Below are 8,601 nucleotides of genomic sequence, written 5' to 3'. Positions count from 1 at the left end.
CTTGGCAAAAAGGTACTTGAGAGCTGCATGATCCGTGAAGACAATGGTCTTAGAACCCAACAAATAACAACAGAACTTTTCAAAAGCATGAACAATAGCCAAAAACTCTTTTTTCTGTTGTGGTGTAGTTTCTTTGAGCACCATTTAGAGTCTTGAACATATAATAGATCACATGTAGCTTCTTTTCCACTCTTTGACACAAGACACCTCCAATTGCCGAATCACTCGCATCGCACATCAACTCAAAAGGTAAATCCCATCTTGGGGATTGAACAATAGGAGTAGACATTAGAGCCTTCTTCAATTCATTGAATGCCTCCAAACACTTATCATCAAATACAAACTCCGCATCCTTTTGAAGAAGATCATTGAGGGGCTTTGCAATGAGCGAGAAATCCTTGACGAATCTTCTATAAAACCCGGCATGTCCTAAGAAAGATCTCACTCCTTTCACATTGACCGGAGGTGGAAGCTTCTCAATAACCTCAATTTTTGCTTTGTCCACCTCTATCCCCTTGTAAGAAATCTTATGGCCAAGGACTATGCCTTCCTCCACCATGAAGTGACACTTCTCCCAATTCAAAACCAAGTTCACCTTCTCACACCTTGCCAAACATTTCTCAAGGTTTCCAAGACATGCCTCAAATGAAACACCGCCTACGGAGAAGTCATCCATAAACACTTCCATTTCCTCCTCCAATATATCTCCAAATATACTTATCATGCATCTTTGAAATGTGGCGGGAGCATTACAAAGGCCAAACGACATTCTCCTATAAGCAAATGTTCCATAGGGACAAGTGAAGGTCGTTTTCTCTTGGTTTTCCGGGTGGATAGGGATTTGGAAAAATCCCGAATAACCATCAAGAAAATAATAGAACTTGTGCCTCATTAGTCTCTCAAGCATTTGATCAATGAAAGGAAGGGGAAGTGATCTTTCTTGGTGGATGTGTTTAGACGTCTATAGTCTATACACATCCTCCATCCCGTGACCGTCCTCGTGGAATGAGCTCACCTTTCTCATTCTCGACAACGGTCATGCCTCCCTTCTTTGGGACAACATGAACGGGAGAGATCCACCTAGAACTCGAGATGAGGAATATAATTCCCGCATCCAAAAGTTTAGTGATCTCCTTCTTCACTACCTCTCCCATTTGGGGGTGTAGCTTTCGTTGCCTCTCAATAGAAGGTAAATCACCCTCCTCAAGGGTTATGTGATGTGTACACAAAGCAGGGCTTATATCTTTGAGGTCATCAATGGTATAACCCAAAGCACCTTGGTGCTTTCTCAAAACATCACACAACTCTTGAGCTTGGCGCTCACTCAAAAAAAGAGCTAACAATCACGGGATAGGTGGAGTTGGGTCCCAAGAATTCATACCTAAGGTGTGATGGAAGTGGTTTGAGCTCCACCATTGGCACACCTTTACCTTCCTTTGATGTAGCCACTTGCAACGCTTCTTGGCTAGAAATGCTCATACACATTTGCTCTTCAACATCCTCAAGGTTTCCATTGAGCACATCTTCATACAAAACCATCTCCTTGCTAGAAGTACCTATCTTTTCCTTATTCAACAAAACATTCTCAAAATCATCGTTAGAAGTGAGCAATTGCTCATGCATGGAAGACACAACATGATCAAGAGAATCAATCAACATGTAATTTTCTAAAGAAGAACTTGGATACTTCATACTATCATTCAAGTCAAATTCTATCACCTCATCCCCTACTTTAAGTGAAATTTTAGCACTTTTCACATCTATCATAGCACCCGAAGTAGCAAGGAATGGTCTCCTTAGAATGCTAGGAATATTAGCATCTTCGTCCATCTTAAGCACCACAAAGTCCACCGGAATAACAAATTTCCCAACCCTCAAAGGGGCATCCTCTACCTTACCCTTAGGAAACTTAATTGACCTATCGGCCAATTACAAAGTGATGTTAGTAGGTAAAAGTTCCCCTAGCTCAAGTCTTTGGTACACCGAATATGGCATAAGGCTAACACTAGCTCCTAGGTCACACAAGGCATTCTCGATTTGCATTTTGTAAATGGCACAAGGGATGGAAAAGTTTACGAGATCTTTTAGCTTGGGTGGCATCTTGTTCATTATGATTGAACTACAATTCTCGGTCAAGTTCACCGTCTCTACACCATCACAAGTCCTCCTACCTCTCAAAATGTCTTTGAGGAATTTTGTGTTGTTGGGCATTTGGGTGACAACTTCGGTAAATGGTAGAGAAAGGTGAAGTTGCTTGAGCATGTCAATAAATCTTCCAAATTGTTCATCTAACTTGTGTCTCATGAATTTTTGTGGATAAGGAAGCTTGGGTTTCACAATTTCTTTCTCTACTCTCACCTCACTAGGCTTCTCAATCTCAACCTCACTTAAAGATGCACCATCTCTCTCATCTTCTACCAAAACCTCTTTTGTGGCCTCCTTGGTCTCACTCTTCCTAGGCAAACTCTCCTCAAGAACCTTACCACTCCTTGTGACAATAGCATTGATCGGTCTCTTGGGATCTAGGCCTTGGGAAGGTGAAGAAGAAGGACTAGCATGGTCTTTTAAAGCATTAGCAAGTTGAGAAATTTGGTTTTTAAGCATCTTATTATGAGTCATCATTTCATTAAGTTTCTTGTCACTTACGGCCATGTAAGTGTTCAACAACTTTGTTTAGTTTTCAATGATTTCTTCCAAATTGGTTGTATGAGAAGAAGAAGAGGTTTGAACATAGGAATTATCATTTTGGGTCTTTAGAGCAAAACCAGGTGGGGGACCCCTTTGAGAGTTATTTTGAAAATTTCCCCTATTTTGATTGTTCCAATTACCTCTACCTTGATTATGGTTACCATAACCTTGGTTATGATTACCATAATTTTGGTTATGATTTTGGCTACTATAACCTTGGTTGTTATAGTTACCTCGGGAATTTTGGTTCCCATGGTTCCTATTACCACCACCTTGGTTGTATTTGTCAAAATGGCCATGGTTGTTGTAATTCCTATTCCATTGACCTCTTTGATTCTCAAACCTAGAATCATTATTGTTTAACACATAGTTCACATGCTCATTCACATTTCCATCTTGATCATCACAAACATCCATACATGCATGAGGGCAATTAGAAAAATCATGATGATACGATCCACAATCATCACAAAACAAGCATCCACTAGCCATGTTACTAGAAGAGGGAGGGGGTTGAGAATTAGAAGACATACCTCTCCCCTTAGATTGGGAGGGAAACTTGAAACTTGGTAGGTAGCACTTTCCAACTTCGCCTTGATAGCGGACATCTCCTTCCCCAAGTTTGTCATTTGTGAGGATAGATTGTTTATTGCATTTAGATGATCAACCGAGTACACTGAAGAGCTACTCTTGCTACTTGACTCTATTTCTCCATCTTGCCAATCTTTATAATACCTCACTACGTCTTCAATTATGTCTACCACTTCCTCTTCCGTTTTATTCATGATAGGACCTCCGGCTCCTCCATCTAAACATGATTTTCCTTGAGGACTAAGGCCTCCATAGAAAAATTTGAATAATTTGGTAAGTAGGAATTCCATGGTGAGGACATTCTCTTTGATACTCTTTGTATCTCTCTCATGCTTCATAGAGACTCTCACTAGGCTTTTGCTTGAAACCTTGAACCAAAGCTCTAGCCTCCGCCGTTTTCTTATATGGATAGTAACGGGATAGAAACTCCTTGGTCACTTCATCCCATTTCCTTAGAGAATTCGGCTTGACGTCCTTGTCTAGCCATTCCAAGGCACGCCCTATGAGTGAAAAGGGAAAAAGCTTGAGGCGAGTGAATTCTTGGGAAATTCCATTCACCTTGATAGTATTGCAATATTTTTCGAACTCCTTGAGATGATTTAGCGGGCTTTCATGCTTGGGCCCGCTAAATTGTTGCCTTTCTATCAAAGTGATCATTGCCGGTCTTATTTCAAAGTCATTCGCTGGTGTTGTAGGTGGAGCAATTCCACTATCAAATCTATATGCACCGGGAATCCCCAATTCTTTCAACGCCGCCCTTGGATTTTCTCCCATTATTGCTTGTTCCTCTTGTTATGGTTCTTCTTCACTTGAAGTGCTAGGGCTCAAAGATCGTCTAGCAACCCTTAACCTTGCAATAGTTCTCTCAATTTCCGGATCAAATGACACTAGTGAACGACCACGTGCTCTATGCATAAAATCTCAAAAGAAATGGTTAGTAGCACGGCTACAAGTGTAGCCTAAAAGAATTTTTTTTCGTATTTTCAATTAAAGATGAAATAGACTCAACAACTATAACAAAGCACCAATATCATTCCCCGGCAATGACGCCATTTTTGACGTAGGGAAAAGTAGGTCGTTTTCTACCCTTTCCTAGAGCCAAACAAAATTTGTAAACACTCGACCAACCTAATACGAGTTTATGGTAAGTCAAGGGTCGAACCCAAAGGAATGAGTAGGTGCAAGCTATAGCCTAGGTCAAGCTACTTCAAAGATTGTAGAAAGATAGGGTTGTAACTAAGGTATCGAGAAAGCTAGATAAATCGAGAAATTCAATATACTAAAAACTAGGGATATAGGTTCCACATGCAAGCTCAATGATTATTCTAATTGAAGGATTACTAAATCAATTTAAACATTGTAAAGGACAAACAATAGTTGCAATCAATGGAATTCAAGAGCTAACCCCTACAAACAAAGCTCGGGTTCACTATGAATGGTTAACTAGGAAAAATCACAATCGAATTCAATCAATTGAAGCAATTCTCAAATCAAGGATTCAAGTTATTGGTATTTGCAATGCAATCTAGATTAATCTTATAGGTTTATCACTCCTAGTCTAATTAATCACATGCACAACTATGTCAACCAATTTCATTGCAACAATTCAATCAACCAATGATCATCAACTAGGAAAAATCATCAATCAAGCATGCTTTCCCTCCTCCCTAGCAACTAATCTACTCACTAATCATAGTGAAATTGAGAAACAAAACAAATTCAATCACAATCATATTCATTTCAAGTTTAATCAAGAAGAAATTCAATAACTCAACAAATTCTAAGCAAAGAATGAAATTCAAATCAAACATTCAAGAATTGAAGGAAATTGCAATAAAAGTAAATTCAAAGGAGAGAAATCTCACAAACTTTCATTGAATTGAAGAAGAAATCCAAGATCAAGTTGAAATCAAAGATCAAATTCAAGTACAATCAAGTAATCTTAAGCTTCTCTCTCTACTTTCTCTCTCTACTATTTCTGGAAAATAAGTGTCAAGTACAAAATAAGTCGCCCCCCAAAAAGAAAAAGTATAAGGATATAAATAGAAAATCGAGCGAAGGAGAGCGGGGCGCCTAGTGCGTGCGCACCACCAGGCCGCGCGCGCACAGGTGGGTCTGCGCGCATGCACCACCTACGCTGCGCGCGCGCACCCGTACTTGGTGCTCGTGGCCTTGCCTCGTTCGCTTGCTCGATCGATCTCCACGCTCCCGAGCATCCCTATCATTGGTGCACTCGAGGCGATGCTCGTGAGAAGGGCAGCTCCTTTATCTTCCAAGCATTTGAACACTTCGAGCCAAAGCATTGCTTCCAAGGTTCTCGTGCTCGCTGAGCTAACTTGAATTGCATGCTTGGATTCCCGAACTTAGCTTCATCAACTTCCTTGAACACGCTCGAGCTTCCTTCTTGATAATTAAACCTCGTGAAACTCAACACACCTACAAAACAAGCCAAAGAAATGAAGAAGCGAGAAAAGATAACCGAGAAATGAATGAAATAGAAATAAAACCATCAAAAACACACATTTCTCTAAACTTACGCTCAAACATGCAAAACAAGCATTATTATGCAGAACCACGACATAGAAGACTAAAAATGAGCATAAAACTGCAAAGAAAACCTAGCCTAAGAGTGACATAAATGACACTCACATATGTGCATTTTTGTTAAAAGTATTACTTAATATTGATTTCAGCAAGCTAGAAGAAGTTCAATCAGAGGGGCAAAATAATCCGGAAAAGAAACTCCTGGCCAAAGTAAGATAAATTAAATGTTCATTTTCTATAGACTTTATGTTCATTTTATATTTATTTACTCAAAGATATAAATTCAAACATATTTTTAATGAATTACCAGAAAACCCAAAGATGATGATCAACAGAAGCCAGCAATAACCACTGTAAAGAAGAAGATGCAACAAATACATTTAGACATAGAGAAAATCCCAAAGTATGTTCAAATTTGAATAACTAAATTAAATAAAATAAATAATGAATATATATTAAAATTTCATAATACTATCTCACATTTACATGAAGTACAAATAATCTACAATCAAAATTATGAAAAATCTCAAAAGAATGGAAAAGGCAAGCAAGGAAATCAAAAAAGTGGAAAGAACAAGCAAGAAGTTAAAGAAAGGTAAATGTTCACATATATTGAATATTTCTGTTTAATGTTCATAAATATCAATTATAATAATAATATTAATTTTGCAGGTGAAGAAAAACAGAAGGAAAAAGGGCCTGTAGAGGAGAAAAGTCCTGAAAAGGAAAAACCAATAAAAAGAAAAATGTGGAAGATGACTTTCCAAAGACAACACAGATAAAAGGTTAAAAAATTAAAATGTACATATTTATTACATAAGATGTTCATTTTGGATATGAATAATTTTTAATTGTAATGTTCAAGAGATTAATCAATTTCAATTTTTACTAATTAAATTTTCATAGAAGGACAAGAGGAAAAAGGGCCTGAAAAGGAGAAAAGCCCTGAAAAGAAAACAGAGAAAAATGTCTTTCCAAAGACAACAGAGCTAAAAGGTAAAAAATGAAAAATGTACATATTTATTACATAAAATGTTCATTTTGGATATATATAATTTTTAATTGTAATGTTCAAGAAGATTAATCAATTTTAATTTTCACTGATTAAATTTTCATAGAAAGACAAGAGGAAAAAGGGCCTGAAAAGGAGAAAAGCCCTGAAAAGAAAACAGTGGAAAATGTGTTTTCAAAGACAACAGAGCTGAAAGGTACAAAATGAAAAATGTACATATTTATTACATAAAATGTTCATTTTGGTTATGTATAAACATTTGTCATTCTATTTACATAAATGTTTATTAATTTGATCATTTAATATGCAATAGAAATGGCATCTGATTTTTTAAATTGAGGATGAGACCAATATGACTAATGAAGATATGAATACAGCTGATGTATTGACAAAAATAAGTGAGGAGCCAGCTGCCTCATCTCAAAATAGTGAACAATCAAGCCAAAGAAAATCAAGATACAAAATGGTTGCAAGAAAAAACAAAAATAAAAGCCCTGTAGTGCAAAGTGGAAGAGTTACAAGAAGCCAAGGTAAAGATAATACTTTTGTATTTAATGTTAAATAGGACATATTTAACTTTACTAACTTAAAATTTAAAAACACAATAGATAATCTGTTAGATGAATCTGTTAAGGGAGGCCAGAAGGAGGCAACTGCTAAGCCTGCTGAAAAATCTGCAAAAAAAGCTCTGAAAAAAAGAATTCCTTAAAGGAATTCTCCTATTCAAAAGAGAGCTGGTGCACCTTCTGAAAATGTTGCAGCACCTACTCCAATCAAAAAAATGGCAGGTGCTCCTGCTGAATATGTTGCAGAACCTATTAAAAAAATGCCAAGTGCTCCTGCTGAAAAAGTTGTAGAAGAACAAGGCAAAAAGGGTAAATGTTCAATATAATAAAAGTTTGTTAGGTATTATAAAATCTAAAATTTGTATATAATAAACAAAAGTTTATCATTTATGTAGGTGAAAAAAAGGTATCTGCAGCACAACTGAAGAAAACTTCGAAGGTTGCTGGCAAAAGAAAAGCAGGTATATAATGATATTTATAAATGTTCAATTTCAATATATAGAATGATCATATATAATAACATTTTTGTTCATTTTTCATTTGATTAATGTTCATTTTCAATACATTAAATGATCATATGTAATGACTTTTATATTGATTTCAATTTTTAGTTGTCAGCCCTGCTAAGAAGAATGTTGGGTTGAGGAAAAAATACAAGAAGTACCATCTGATGAACCATCTCAGGATCCTTCTGATGAAAATTCCACTGACAATGGTGATTAAAGATGGGCAACGGGCCGTGCCGTGCCGTGCCGTGCCAAAATTTGGCACACCCTAGCCCACGGCAAGGCACAGCCCACGTGCCTGGCGGGTCGTGCCGTGCCGGGCCACAGGCCAACCCGTGCCACTTTCTTTTTTTTTTTTAAATATATGTGTATATATATATAAAAAAAATTGATTTATTGTGTTATAATAATTAAATAAATTTATATAAATTAATCGATTTATATAAACTTATTTAATTAAGTTTATTTGTATTACCTTATTTAATTAAGTTTATATATATAAACTTAATTAAATAAGTTAATATAAATAAACTTATTTATTTTTTAATTAAATAAGTTTATAGAAATAAACTTAATTAATTAAGTTTTATTTGGGCACGGGCCGTGCCGCGCGTGCCGTGCCAGCGTGCCGACGACCGCGCCCGTGCCGGATTTTAATTTTTTGTTCACGGCACGGCCCACGGCCCACAAGTGG

General features: G+C 36.9%; 1 non-coding gene across 1 annotated transcript; it reads left to right on the top strand.

Moving 5' to 3' along the window:
* The first annotated feature begins 3,562 nt into the window (after positions 1-3,562).
* LOC145573338 (small nucleolar RNA R71) lies at positions 3,563-3,668 on the top strand. The gene has a single exon (XR_014097385.1). It is a non-coding gene; the product is annotated as a small nucleolar RNA R71 (small nucleolar RNA).
* The last annotated feature ends 4,933 nt before the right edge of the window (positions 3,669-8,601 follow it).

This window comes from Chenopodium album, chromosome 12 (assembly GCF_948465745.1).
Source record: "Chenopodium album chromosome 12, dcCheAlbu1.1, whole genome shotgun sequence".
Classification (NCBI taxonomy): domain Eukaryota; kingdom Viridiplantae; phylum Streptophyta; class Magnoliopsida; order Caryophyllales; family Amaranthaceae; genus Chenopodium; species Chenopodium album.
Note: the sequence above shows the minus strand (reverse complement) of the source record. Positions and strands in the feature narration are given on the sequence as shown.